General features: G+C 37.1%; 1 protein-coding gene across 1 annotated transcript in view; it reads left to right on the top strand.

Moving 5' to 3' along the window:
- The window catches only part of LOC122794233 (N-acetyllactosaminide beta-1,3-N-acetylglucosaminyltransferase 2-like), an 803,750-nt gene that overhangs the window by 405,352 nt on the left and 383,863 nt on the right, over window positions 1-14,535 (top strand). The window contains exon 2 of the mRNA XM_044062471.1: window positions 7,913-7,998. The gene's annotated coding sequence lies outside the window, so the exon portion shown is untranslated. The remainder of the gene's footprint in view (window positions 1-7,912; window positions 7,999-14,535) is intronic.

Genomic DNA, 14,535 nt, shown 5'->3' with positions numbered 1-14,535 from the left:
GCATGGAGACCTGCTACATGATAGTAGTATGCCAGCAGTCTGGCTACTTGTACTTTGAGTTCTGCTTATATAGACCCTCCTGCACGTACATACACATAGCACAGAGGACATTCATTAGAAGTGATAGTTTGATTACTTGTTTTTACCAGCCAGTACCACAGTTATTCTTGCACCATTAACTTTCTTATCAGCAGTTTAAGATTAACTTCTGCATTCCTCAGTGATCAACATTTTCCAGAACATTTCAGTTTGCACGCAGTGAACATTTTTCTGCTTAACCCTTTATATACAGAATACAAAATATGTTGAACTTCAGTATTTTTCCACAGCTGGTCTCACTGCAGAGCCGTTCCAAATGGCTGGTAACCATGTTATGTTTTGTTATGAGTTTGAAAGCCAACTATTAGGGATTCATGTTAGGGAGCACTCTATGAAGTCGGCAGCCTCAATCACTGCATTTTTCAAAAACATATCCGCTTCAATTTTACCTTCTCTTAACACTATAATTTGGGCATCCAATTTAAGAGTAGGGTGGTCTTTGCCACTTCTGTCCTGCAGGGCATGCTTAAGCTTCCAACTCTACAGATTTCTTTCTATTACTTTAATACTTTCCCATAGATAAGGAACATATTACCCTCACATAATGCAAAAATTCTTCTTCGCATTGTCTTACCTTTAGAACAACAGTTACACTTCTCAGAGAAGTATACAGTGAAGTATTTACATTATGTATAAGTCTGTACAATTCTGGTAGCTCTAAAATCTTGCAGAAAGTAAAGGGATTTATACTTCAAGAGATATAATGAGGAGTATAATTGAGAAGGAAGCTGTAAAATTATGTAGGAGTGGAAATATTAGTATTGTATAGGAGGATAGTCGTAATGGTATTTGAAGTGAGAGAGCAGTGTATAGGATTGATTTTGCCTAGGCTGCAGTTCCAAATTGATGTATCTGGAAGGTTTATAACTTTGGTGGATAGGGAATGGATGAGAGGGGTAGAGTGGTGGATGGGGGCAGTTAGAAAAAGAGAAGGATGAGAAGTAGTGCTTAAGAGAGATGTATTGATTCAAGTGCAGGAGGGAAAGTTGTTAGGAGTGTGATAATTCAAGTACAAGCAGTGAAAAAGTTAATGATAGATAATAAGGTTGTGCTTCCACTGGAGGTCTCAACCTGGTGATGAACATGAGCATGACTGGGACTGGGTAAGGTATTGTTTGAGCTGGATTTTATAGCTTGGCAGTTTTGTTAGTCATTTTTACTTGTGTAGGGATAGTGCTCCAGAGTTTGGAGCTGTAACATTAATAGAGTGAGTCCCCTGATGAAATGTTTCCTTTCTAGTGCTTAAGAGAAATTTATCACCAGAATGGAGATGTGTTGAAGGGTACAGGGCAATAGTATATTTTTAATGCAGTACATTTTTCAGGATAATATATCAGCCTGTGTGCCATAACTAGCTGAGAGTATGTTAAGCTCTAGCCAGTTTAGCTGTTTTCAGGCTTGGCAGTGGTGGGTTCTCCGTGCAGTAGTGAATTTATCTACTTTGTTGTAGCAGGATGCTAGTCTGGATTTTAATGTAGAGCTTGAGTTTATAAGGATTGGTGAGGCATATAGGAGGGTTGAAAGCAAATAGGATGAGACTAGGGGTTTTCTTGCTCAGTCTGTAAGGTATTGTTTGGTCCTATAAAGGCAGCCTGGTTTCTGGTCGGTCTTTTTTAATTGCTTGAAGAACATATAAATCAAATTTAAGATTATTTTTCAGTCTTTATGGGCACATTCAGACCAATAAAGCTAAAACCCACTAGCTGTAAACATGCATGTTTCAGCCTTTTTTGTGATCCCATCAGCAAATGATAGGTGGATTATTCGGCTGTACATTAGAAACACAAAACTTAAATTCAAGCCTGATGTCAATAAACATTAGGGTGCCTGCGGACTATCCAAAATAACATCCCAACCAAAGGATAAAAAGGTCACTCAGACAAACCATTCAGTAAAAACTGCAATAAAGACTCAGACCAGCTAGGTTATTCACTATGTGATACCTAACCTCCTGTAGTGAAGGCCCATAAGGTATATGTAAAAAAAATCCTTAAGGACATACCAGTATTTCAGCCACACAGCTTCTAAATGGCCATGACTTTTTATGTCTTTATGGGTATGTTCAAACCAGTAAAGGAAAACCCCATTAGGTACAGACATGCATTTTTTGGTCTTGTTTATGACTGCATCTGTACAGCATAAGTGAACTGCTTGGCTGTACTTTAGAAGCATAAATCTTAAAATCAAGCCTGCTGTCCATAAATATTAGGGTGCTTGCAAAATATCCCAAATAGCTTCCATACCAAAGGGTAAGAAGGTGACATAGACAAACCGTTCAGTACAATCTGCATGACCCAGACTGTAGCCTCACACTTCACTTTTTAGTATGAGCTTGCAAAATGACAATTAAAATGTCATGATATCATCTGAAATTTTCTTCTTACTGTTAACCATCTAAATATCTAGCAGGGTATTTCCCATGTGAGTTGTGCCTGGAAAGATTCCTTGGATCGGAGTAGTTGGTTAACAAGTGATAAATAAATAAGTAAATAAATAAATGAATGTGTTATAACATGTAGACAGGAACAGTAGAGGAGGCAGCTTTTATAAACTAAACATTCTATAAGTGTAGAAGGTCAGGTGGTAAATCTTACTGATGACCTATGTTCATCCAGGGCTGAATGAGATGCAAAATATTTGCTTGGAAAGAGGAGATTTTGGAGCACAGAATTAAGTTTATAATCTGCTAATGAGCTTCATTCTTCAGTTTAGGATTTGATTTCCTCAGCCACCATTTGCCTACTGTGTTACTCTGACTAAGTCACTTACTCAGATAGTGCTCCCAAATCTCTCTTAAAAGAGTCTTGTGCCTAACAAATTTACTTGGTCAACAACAGAATAGTAAAAAGGATTCCTAAATCCAGTGTGTTGTGCATGATATTGTACGCCTGTGTTATCATTGGTTAGTTTGGATTTTTGAATTCTGAGGTCTCTACAAAATATTTGCTGAAGTGAAGGAGGCTGCTAATATCAAAGGATCTCTGGATCCTATTGCTCCTTGTGATGTAATGTGCATAATCAGCATTAGCTGTAGAGAATTTTGAATTCTGACATTTGCATCTGTTGGTCTGATTTCCCCAGTCTGTGTGTCCTGGTCTTTTTTACACTGTTGTCAGTCTTCAGAAGTCTTAGAAACTTAAAAGAGGAAAATACTCATTGCACGTTGACTTATTCCATGTTGTGGTTTTTATTGGCTTCAAAAATTCATGGAGCTTTTATCTTTATGGATATTTTTAGGCATTTTTGAATAGATACCTACAAAGTCACTGTCATTGCCCCATGCTGCAGTGAGGATGAGCGGCACTTTGTTTTCACAGTTCCTTAGTACTGCTTATTCAGGATTTGAAGCATATGTACTTTTTTAGCCTAGCAAGTGAGTTAGATTTTCAGTAGTGGAACAAGAGAGTGGGAGAGAGGAATAGTAGGTCAGAAAAATGAAAGTTATTATAGCTGGAAGTGAAAGGAAAGGATGGCTGCAAGAAAGTGGGATGAGATATAAAACTGTGGTTAGAAGATGGAAGTGAGGTGAAAGAAGATGGATTAGATATTGGGACTAGCCTGGTGTGGTGCATAAGTACAGCCAGGAATTAGACATGAGAATTAGGAATCTGGGCTGAGCCTGAAATTGGTAAATATTAATCAGTGGACTACTCCAGTAAGCACACACACACACACACACACACACACACACACACACACACACACACACACACACACACACACATATGTTTTTAAAGATGTTTGGAAAATGTGGAGGCTTGGTGGTGATCTGATTGTTATAGGTAGAGAGTGATTCTCAGGTTTTTGCTCCTGTGTTAGAGAACAGGGGGATTTTTTGGTATGTGTATGATAAGATATTGTTTATTATTTATCTTAAGGGGCTTTGTGAGGAGTGAGGTTTGGTGAGTGTGAGGCCTAAATGCTTTGTTATTTTAAATTCAAAAATGACTTCCAACTTAATATACATATTTATTATAAAACATAGCAGCATAAAGGCTATTAAATTAAGGCAATGGGCCGGATTCATGAATGCCTACACTAAGTGTACACCATTCTGACCATAACTCCCACATTCTTCCTCCTAATTTGAGTTTTCCTATTGATTTTCTTGCAACCTTAAATATTGAGGGGATTCATAAAGATTACCACAATGTGTAGACTATGTTTTAATCTTTCTGAATGAATAGACAGCACAAAAATGTGGTAGGGTTGTTTTTGAATACCGATATAGTACATAGTGTAGGCATTCATGAATCTGGACCAATAAACTAAGCATTTATGTAAATGCAAAACTGTTTTATGCACTGATGGCATTTGTCTCTGCCGAACCGTAAATAAATTATTTTAATACATTTTGTAATTTGTTTAGTTTTTGCTAAGATAGTGATTATTTTAAGAACATTTAAATAAAGTAGAATCATCTGCATATAACATTAACTCTTCTGACTTACATTACCTAATTATAGGTTCATAGGTAATTACTAGGCGTGTGACAGACAACACAACACTATTTGTAAATTTCATTGGTGACAGCTATCCTGCTGTCAGGCAAAGGGCTTCTTCAGCCTTCTGCCAGACATCACCTATTTTCAATGGTAGGAAAATGTTAAACATGACAAATAAGAAGACTAGACTGAATTCCCAGTTGACTCCAAGTACAATGTAGTTAAATAACTTGCTTAAGGTCACTCATTAGGCAAATGAGGGTTGAGGTAATCAAACCCAGTACCTCAATAATTACAGGTCACAGCCTTAATCCACTGCACCATCTGCCAGATGTTAAAAGAATATGAAATAGGCGCATGCCTCTCAACTTCTTAAAGAAATCTGAACAAAGCTTAAAGTAATGGTGGGACAAATGCCCAAAAACAGGGACAGATTTTAAATATTGCTCTTATAAACATATAAAGTTGCTAGAATAATAGGATTTGTGTTAGCATACATTTTCTGAAGGTTATTAATTCTGAAACTCAAATGTATGTCATATAGTGACTTCAATCCTCAGTGATTTGCCAGAAAACCACAAATTTTACGAGGAACAGACTAAAAATATGAGGCAAAAATATGGACATGCTGTAAAAATCTGGACAGTTGAGAGGTATGAATAAAGTTGATTCACCTTTTAAAGCCTGTGGGTGCCTGGTCATTTTATACTGACTTTCTGTAAAATAAACCATTTACAACAGAAAGGGAGACAGTACATAAAAAGAATACTGGTTTACATCAGAAATATCTGGCTGGCAATGAATGATCTTTCTCTCCTTCCTGCTCTCATCTTAAGACATGCCACCCAGAGACAGAAAGCTAATAATTAAATCAACCCAAACTATTCATATATATATATACAGGTACAGCATGTTTCATCAGAGTCATGTAGTCACTGAATTTTTAGCAAAAGAAAATGTGGTGAAGGTTGAATTGCATTATAGTTTAGTTTCTAAAGCTCTAATTTAATGCAGTTTGTCTTACTTCATGGTTGTGTGACCATGGACTTAGTACCCATAAATTCCAGGGGGGGGGGTGAGAGGTAGAGTGATGATCACATTGTTTGCATTTGCAATCATTAATGTGTGGTACTTATTTAAATATGTGTGTGTTTGGTTTAGTTTGGTTTTAGTTTTTGTGTTAAGCTTAGGGATAATCACAAATGAAAATGCATTATTTTAATTTGCGATTATTTCATTTTGATGTTTTTTTCATTGTCATTCATCACCAATAAAATTCCACAATATTTTGTGTTCAAGAAATTTCATTTATGATATATATTGCAGTGTGTATACATATATATATATATATATAGATCTACATCAAAACAATGAAAACTGAAAATACCGGAACCCATATTACTGAGACCAGAATCCTGAAAACTCAGAACACTGAAACGTCAAAATGCCAAAGTTCAAAATACTGAAACCAGCTGTGCAAATGTTATGTGAAAATCCCTTAACCGGACCATAAGTATAATGACGACAAAACTTCACACTTCCAGAATCAATGACTGTTTCTAAAGAAATGAACCGCAAACTGTACAAAGTAAAATGCTACTACTAATCTAACAAATCATCTGCACATTAACATAGTATTCACTACATAAAAACTCTTCCTATGCATTACACAAATTCAGTAACTGTAAACTAACCCCTAATCCACAAACCATACTATCTAAAACCCACACACTCCCAACTAAATATACCAACTCCAGGATCGCACTACAGTGGGGAAAAGGTCACATACCTTTTTGTGACCATATTGTAGTGTAAATGCTTCCAGTACAATTCTGCCTGGAACGTTGTACAAAAGTCTGCCATTTATTTATTTATTTTACACTAAAAAAATGTAAAGAGACATACCGCTATTAACATACAGTGAAATACTACTTCCTGCATTGTAGTCAGTATTCCGGATGTTGGCATTTCCAGTTTCAGTCAAATGAAACTCGAAATTTTAAACTTTAAGTGTTTTCAGATTTTGGGAATCTGGTAGTGGTAATATGGGTTTTCGTTGTTTTGAAGTAGCTCCATATATATACATACACAAGCACACAGACACACACACACACACACACACACACACACACACACACACACACACACACACACACACATATATATATGTGTGTGTGTGTTTGTGTGTGTATATGTATATATATATATATATATATATATATATATATATATATATATATATATATATATATATATATATATATATATATATATATATATTTACATTCATACATACATAGACACACACAGAGAAGGAGATAGAGAGAGAGAGAGAGAGACATAGCTATATAAACTGTCTTGCAGTCTTTTATGGTTTACATGAAGCTACCAGTATCCCCGGATTTCCTCTGTTGATCAGGCCATTCAACTAAGGCCTTAACCCAAGCCACTTAATTAAAGCCAGTACACTCAGTACAAATCAGATAACAGAATAACTAAGGCATATCCAACAACTGGAACATCCACAGAGGTTCCTCACTAAAAGAATACAGGGAGTAAGTAATATGTCCTATGTAGACCGCCTCAAAGCCCTGTGCCTGTATTCTGTCTCCTACAGGCTTTTGAGGGGAGATCTATGCATGACATACAGGTCATTGTCAGACCACACTCTGATAGACCTCCTGCATATCCACAAAACAAACAGTAGCAGAATTACCCGTTCAAAAGACTTAAACCTTGCCTATGATATAAATAGGACCTGCTGGATAGATAGGTATGTAGCTCAGAGACTGTCCTGTCTATGGAACTGGCTCCCCATCCATGTGAAGCAGAGTTCCACCCTAACCCAATTCATGTGCAATTTGGACAGTTGGATGAGAAACTGGAAATTCATCCCTGGTTTGGCACCTGTGTCTCTAATGCAAACAGGTAACCTGTAAATGGTTCATCTCCCAGGTCCATGCTTACACTTATCAAGGGTATCAAAACTTGTCAGAGATTTGGGATGCATGACTAGGCTTAAAAAGGCCCTTGTGGTCGTTAGCCTAATAAACACCTATGACCCTAGAACAGTGTTTTTGTACAGTATGTTGTATTGCGTGCTCTATAATAACACTTGCAAATTGAAAGAAAACTCAGCAAACATTACAATCATATTTTACAGCACAGAACTGTTCATAACATACCACAACTGTAGTGCTTTTCACACCATTGTCTGCAGTGTAGTGGCATTTTGTCATTACTAAGTTCTACCACACAGTTTTATGCAGCATTTAGTGAAGTAATTATAAATACTCACAGTTAGCAAATGAGCAAAATAAAGAGTTATATTTATATTCTGTTTAATGTTTTTGTATCATTAAAAATAGGTGACGTCTGGCAGAAAGTTGAGAAAGTCCTTTGTCTTACCATAGAGTAACTGTCACCAATGAAATCTACAAACATTTGGGTACAGGTGAGTGCTGTGCAGTATTTTGCCTGAAAAATGTGGTTGTATTTTTAAAACACTAATAAATTAGTACCCTAGAATAATTCAGCTAACTCAACAGTTTATCTTTGTGCAGTATATTCCAGATCCGACAACAAATGCATGTTTAGCCAATCCTTCCAAAAACTGGCAAGTAATGATATACTTACATGTTTTTTGTACCAAAAATAGTAACGTATTTTATACACAAGATGGTATCATTTACATGATGCAGCAGAAGACAGGTTAGCATTCTGCTTTATCTAGAACAAGCTTTTATGTATGTATGCATGTATATATGTATGTATTTGTTTATTTGTAACAAAAGTTGCACTGCTTCAGTTGACAAGACCTTGTCCTAAGTTCGAAAAGCTAGAGTGAGAAAAAGGGCAGTAGACAGGATATACAGAAAGTATAAAAAAGAACACTCTATCCACCTACCACTTATAGATGACTGCAGTAAAATATTAAGTTATCTATAACCGCTGTGCTATAATTAAAATAAACAAATAAACTTGACTTCCTGTAGGCAAGTTTACATGTTTCTTTAGCCCCAAAACTTATTGGATAATCATTACTGGTACTAAAATATAAAAAAAATTGCTGATTTGTTGGTAAAATATTTATGATTTTTTGCATCATTCTATAATTATTTCTAAAATCCTGTCACCGCTGTCTGCGTCTGTCAACACAGTCTAGATTTTTATTTTTTTCTTAATGGTAGAAAATGTAAAATGCCACTACAAACCACATATTCACTCTGATGCAGACCCTGTTCCATTTTTGTAGCCATCTTTGCACAAGCTGCATGCTTTCAATAAACTTTTTACTGAATCTTTTTTCCACCAGTTGCAATGGACAAATGGGCACCTTTGCTTCCCTACCCTTCAAAAATTTAGCTTACTGCCTGCCCCCAGGTAAACTCCCAAATGAGGGGACAAGTGAGAACAGAAACATACCTGGTTACCTGTAGGATGGGAATGACACAGGTTAGCTTCATCATTTGCTGCATCCTTGACTAGCCTGGGTTCTTTTTACTAATCCTAACTCTCTGACTTAGCTCTGCAGTAGCATGGACAAGTGGAAATCCCCCAGTACTGGCCACTATTGCTTGCTCACTTCAGTGCCAGTCCTGCTACCAGCTAGTCTGTGAGACTGCAGTGCTTGATTGTGCTTGTCCCTTGTCCTCCATGTGGCTGTGATGAAGCACCTAGCCTCTGTGTGGTGTCAGCACCACAGCAGTCCATGCTGTATTCCTGCTGCCAGGAGAGGTAAACTGACATTAGCCACCAATTCCTACCATCCCTGGCTGGCTCCTCCAACACACAGGCCACTTCTCAAGACCACACTACCTAAGTCATAATTAGGGTTTTATCCCTGTGTGCCACTGAGCCAGTCCAGTGGTTTTCCAAGAGTAGAAAACTGCTGGTTTTGGAACTGTGAAACATGGATGCCTACTCTCCCCCTTTTTGAAATTAGTGCAGGCCATGTACTCAAAATGAGACAATGAACTGTTCTTCTCAGTGCGCGTCCTGTAATCTCATTTGTGCTTTCAGTTTTTGATAATCTGTACAGAAGGCTCCCAACAGATGTAGTTGTCTTGATAGGGTGTTATTTTTTGCAGGGCCAGAAGAACATTAAACAGGTAATACAAGGGAGATTTAATATCCTAATGTTTACTTACAGAGAATGAGTTGGTGAGGGATAGGTCTGACTGCAATAGGCCTTCAGACTGTGCATAGACACCATAAACATGTTGCGTTTATATAGGGCCATTATCCATTTGGATGTAGAGGACATTGACAGAGAGCAATAGACCTTTAGTTATAGCTAAATACATTGTTAATGATATTGGCTGGACAATTTTGATTATGCAGTCTATTGTGGAGCTATTACTAATAAAGTGGTGATTTCTCCTTTTTTCTACAGGTGAGTGACTGTTGAAGTTAGTAAACATAATTAAGTGGGTGTTAGAGAGCCCACCACTTGTGGTATGAAGGGGTTTGCCCCCTGCAAAAAAGCTTTTTATCATGTATATGTCATGTAGAATGTTTTCAATTAAGTGGTTTTTCAATCAAATGTACACATTCAGTTATTTTATACCATTCTTTTTTTTTCTATCAATCAAAGCTGCATTTGACAATGTAGTACACCACCATATATATGTATATGTGTATGTATAAATGTATGTTTGTGTGTGTGTGTGTGTGTGTATGTATATATATATATATATATATATATATATATATATATATATATATATATATATATATATATATATATATATATATATATATATATATATATATATATATATATATATATATATATATATATATATATATATATATATATATATATATATATATATATATATATATATATATATATATATACACACGTGGGTATATAATCTATCATCATAAAAAATAGCAAATCACATCTAAATTAAAAAAAACACGTGTGAATGCACTACACACACACTATAGAAACATATCACATCTAAATTTAAAAAAGCAGTTGTGAATGCACTACACACACTATAGAAACATATCACATCTAAATTTAAAAAAGCAGTTGTGAATGCACTACACACACACTATAGAAACACAATTGTGCACACAACAAAACACTACGTCCTCTTTAACCTGTCTACTATGCAAAAGAACTTAAAATGTGCTCTGCACCTTTTTGCACTTCTTTGTGTAAAACATGCTGGGAAGCTAATAAAGTACTACTACTCTCCCTAACATAAAATTTACTGCCTTCATAAATAAATCGTAAGAAGCAGTGTGTAAAAAAATACTATGTATTCCAGAAAAATAACATAACACACATTCTTGCATGCGAGGGTTTCATTCCTTTCTAATATATACTGTCTCCATAGTCGCATAGCCATGATCAAAGTGACACCACTACTGAAAGTGCAATAGCCAACAAACCTTGAGCTGACTGTTGTACAAATCAACATATCAAAATTTTAACAGGTAGGGACACACACACTATCAGTCGACAACATATACATTTTGCCAACAATGGAAATGCAAACATTCATGCGTGTGTGTGTGTGTATGTGTGTTTGCAAGACCATACTTTAGAATATGTCTCACCTAGCTTGTTATTGCATTTTCTACCCTTATTGATTCGGGACCCTGCAGTATCACTTCTGTGAAATGGTTAGCAAACAAAGAAGTAAACAAAAATAAATTAATGCATTTGCATAGGGTGAATACCATACATATGCATTCATGTAGTCATCTTGATTACAGTGTGGAAGAAATGTATACAGACGTTACCTTCAAGGTTCTCTGTCATCCATTGTTGCATTCTGCAGATATCCTTTTTGATCAGTATAGGTGATACTTGGCATGACTGGGGGTTGCAAGATTAATTTACAGGTAAAGTTCTATTGGCTTTTTTCTCAGGTCATTTAAACTGAAGAGACACAAAGACCAAATCAAGGTAGAAGTTAAAAAGTAGCTGAACCGGTACTATTTTTCTGTCATACTAAATTAATGTTACTTTATTTCTGTTTAAAATTTTCTACTGCTGCTTAATAAATTTAAATCTTCTGAGACACCACTTACATTGTGCTAAACCCATCATCTCTAGGCAAATCTAAAACAGGGTAAACTTTAACCCTCTCCCCTTTATCTCATCACTTCAAAAATGTGATTGGACACCACTAAAGTACCTCAACCTGGATGAAGTCATCCACTTCTTCAATAGCACCTTCCTAAACATCCTAAACTCGCATGTCCCCATAAGAAATGCCAGAGTCAAAACACAGTACTCCCCTTGGCTACAAAAAAGTACCAGGGCACTAATGAAAATCAGAACTAAGGCCTGGGAGCGCTGGCACTTAACAAAAACCCCCTCCTCTAGACAGTTATTCCTAGAGTTGCGCAACAAGGTCAAAAAGCAAATAAAAGAAGATAAAACCCAATATTATCAGTCTGCCCTAAACTCCTCCCATCACAACCCTAAGCAGTTCTAGTCCACAATAAACTCCATTCTCCACCCAGGTAAAGTAGGCGCCCCCCCCCCCCCACACACACACACCTAACACTCCTCTTTCCTCCAGCAGTATTGCTGACTCATTCAATAAACACTTTACTGAAACCATTCTGCCTTTGACTAAACAACACAACCCTCTACCCACCCTCCCTACATCAAAACCAAATACTCTGCCCGCAGTCTCTTCTTTTTCATCAGTACCTACCTCCTGTATAAAAAGACTTCTATTGAATTTTAAGCCTACAAAACTTGCAGCTGACAATCTCCCCTCAGGATACCTAAAAATAGCAGCAGAAGACCTAGCTTATCCAGTCTCTATCTTAATTAGTTGGTCCTTATCAGAAAGCTATTTGCCCACACTATCGAAAATGTCCCACATCATTTCCCTCCATAAAAGTGGCTCCTCCACTGAACTTTCCAATTACTGCCCCATAGTCATCCTTTTTCCGGTTTCCAAGATACTTGAGAAATGCATCCATCATCCATTCTCAACTCTTAGACTACCCCTTAGCTAATAACCTCCTCTCCAGCACCCAGCAGGGCTTCAGGCCATACCACAGCACGACTACCGCCTTGCTCTCTTTCACTAACGCTATCCTTCATATCCTTCATGTGGAACATCTGCTTTATATCTGTTTGAGTTTAGTGCAATATTTGTATATAAGATTTAGGTATATGAGTTTAGAACAGTATACATTTGAGCTTAGTACTATCCGTATATACATCCTGCCTTTATTCCTAACCTCTAGCTAGGTATTCTGTTCATTACTATGTTTCATATTGTATGTATAGCTAATGTTAAGTGCAGTATTTATTATTTGCTATTGTATGTATAATTTCTAATAATTAATCGATCTATTCTGGAATCAACTGTCCCCACCCTTTGGAAATCTTTCTTCACTATCCCTATTCATAAAGGTGGAAACTCCACTGACCCCTCAAACTAACGACCCATTGCCATTCTGCCCCCCCTCTCCAAGATATTAGAAAAATGTATTCACTCACAGCTTCTCAATCACCACCTCACACACCACTTACTTACCCCTACCCAACATGGATTTCGTCCTCACCACAGCCACTGCCCTCCTCTCCTTCACTCATATCATTGCAGAGGCTCTAGACAACAATAAACTAATTTCCTGTCTCTTCCTAGATCTCTCCAAAGCCTTCGATACTGTCTCTCATCCTCTACTACTATCCAAACTCGCAGATCTCCACCTGTCCCCCTCCACACTTGCCTGGTTTAATAGTTACCTATCTGGCAGGGAATAATCTGTCAAATGGCTCTCATCCTCCTCACCTTTCCTTCCCATCTCCACTGGTGTTCCCCAAGGCTCCATCTTGGGACCCCTTTTGTTTAACATCTTCACCAATGATCTTTACACCTCATGCAAAGAATCCTCCCTTATTCAGTATGCCAACAACTCCACACTTATATCCATCTCAAATAACATTCCTGAACTACACTCCCTGACCCAACAGGCCCTACTATCCACTGAACAATGGCTCTCTCACAACCTATTGATCCTAAATCCCAAAAAGACCAAACTCCTAATTTTCCTTCCCCGTTCTCTTTCTCATCACAAAACCTCCATTTTTATTACATCTTCTAACAATACAAACATCCAACCTGACACCCACACAAAACTCCTAGGGGTCATTATCGATGACGAACTCAAGTTCAACCTACACATACTCCAATGTATAAAAAAAACAAAAAAAAAACAAAAACTAGGTCTGCTATATCGGAACAAAAAATTCCTAAACCCTGAATCTAGACTTACCCTGGGCCAGGCACTCCTCCTCCCCTCCCTCTTATCCGCCGCCCCATTTCTTACCAATATCCAGGCCTCCACTCTAAACAAACTGCAACAGACTTACCATAAAATAGCCAGATTCATTACTAACTCCCCATACAACTCACACCACTGCATTTCTTTAAACTCTCTTCAATGGCTTGAACTTCCCCAATTTCTGCTATCTTATCAATTTCATATGCTACACTCTATTCTTTATAAGCCCTCCTTCTGTCCATCTCTATCTTCCTTAGTCTCCATCTACATCCCATCCCGGACCCTCTGTACTTCTAACCAACAATTACTTGATATCTACCACCCAAAAAGGTCAGTAAGCAAACTACTCTACAAACACTCCCTTGCCCATGCTATGCTTGGAACAAACTTCCCCTTGACTTACGTTCAGTCTCCCACACCTCACACTTTAAAAATGAACTAAAAGCTTATTTTCTCAATTCCAGAACCTGCCCTTGCCATGACCCTACCTAGTCTTCCTTCCCTTTATGTACCCTGAAAAGGAGCATACTTAGTACCTCATTACACCTCTCTCTCCAATGTGTCTACTATGCATTTGCACAATTTTATACAAACAAAAAATGTTTATTGTTGACCTATTGAACTATATCAATATAAAATTGTTACTTAGCTTCTTTTTAATGCAACTTATGCATGTAACCCAACATATGTGAATCATTTTGCTATAAATGCTATT

Source organism: Protopterus annectens, chromosome 1.part0 (assembly GCF_019279795.1).
Source record: "Protopterus annectens isolate FY-2018-M chromosome 1.part0, PAN1.0, whole genome shotgun sequence".
Classification (NCBI taxonomy): Eukaryota; Metazoa; Chordata; order Ceratodontiformes; family Protopteridae; genus Protopterus; species Protopterus annectens.
This window is presented reverse-complemented; position numbering and strand designations above follow the sequence as displayed.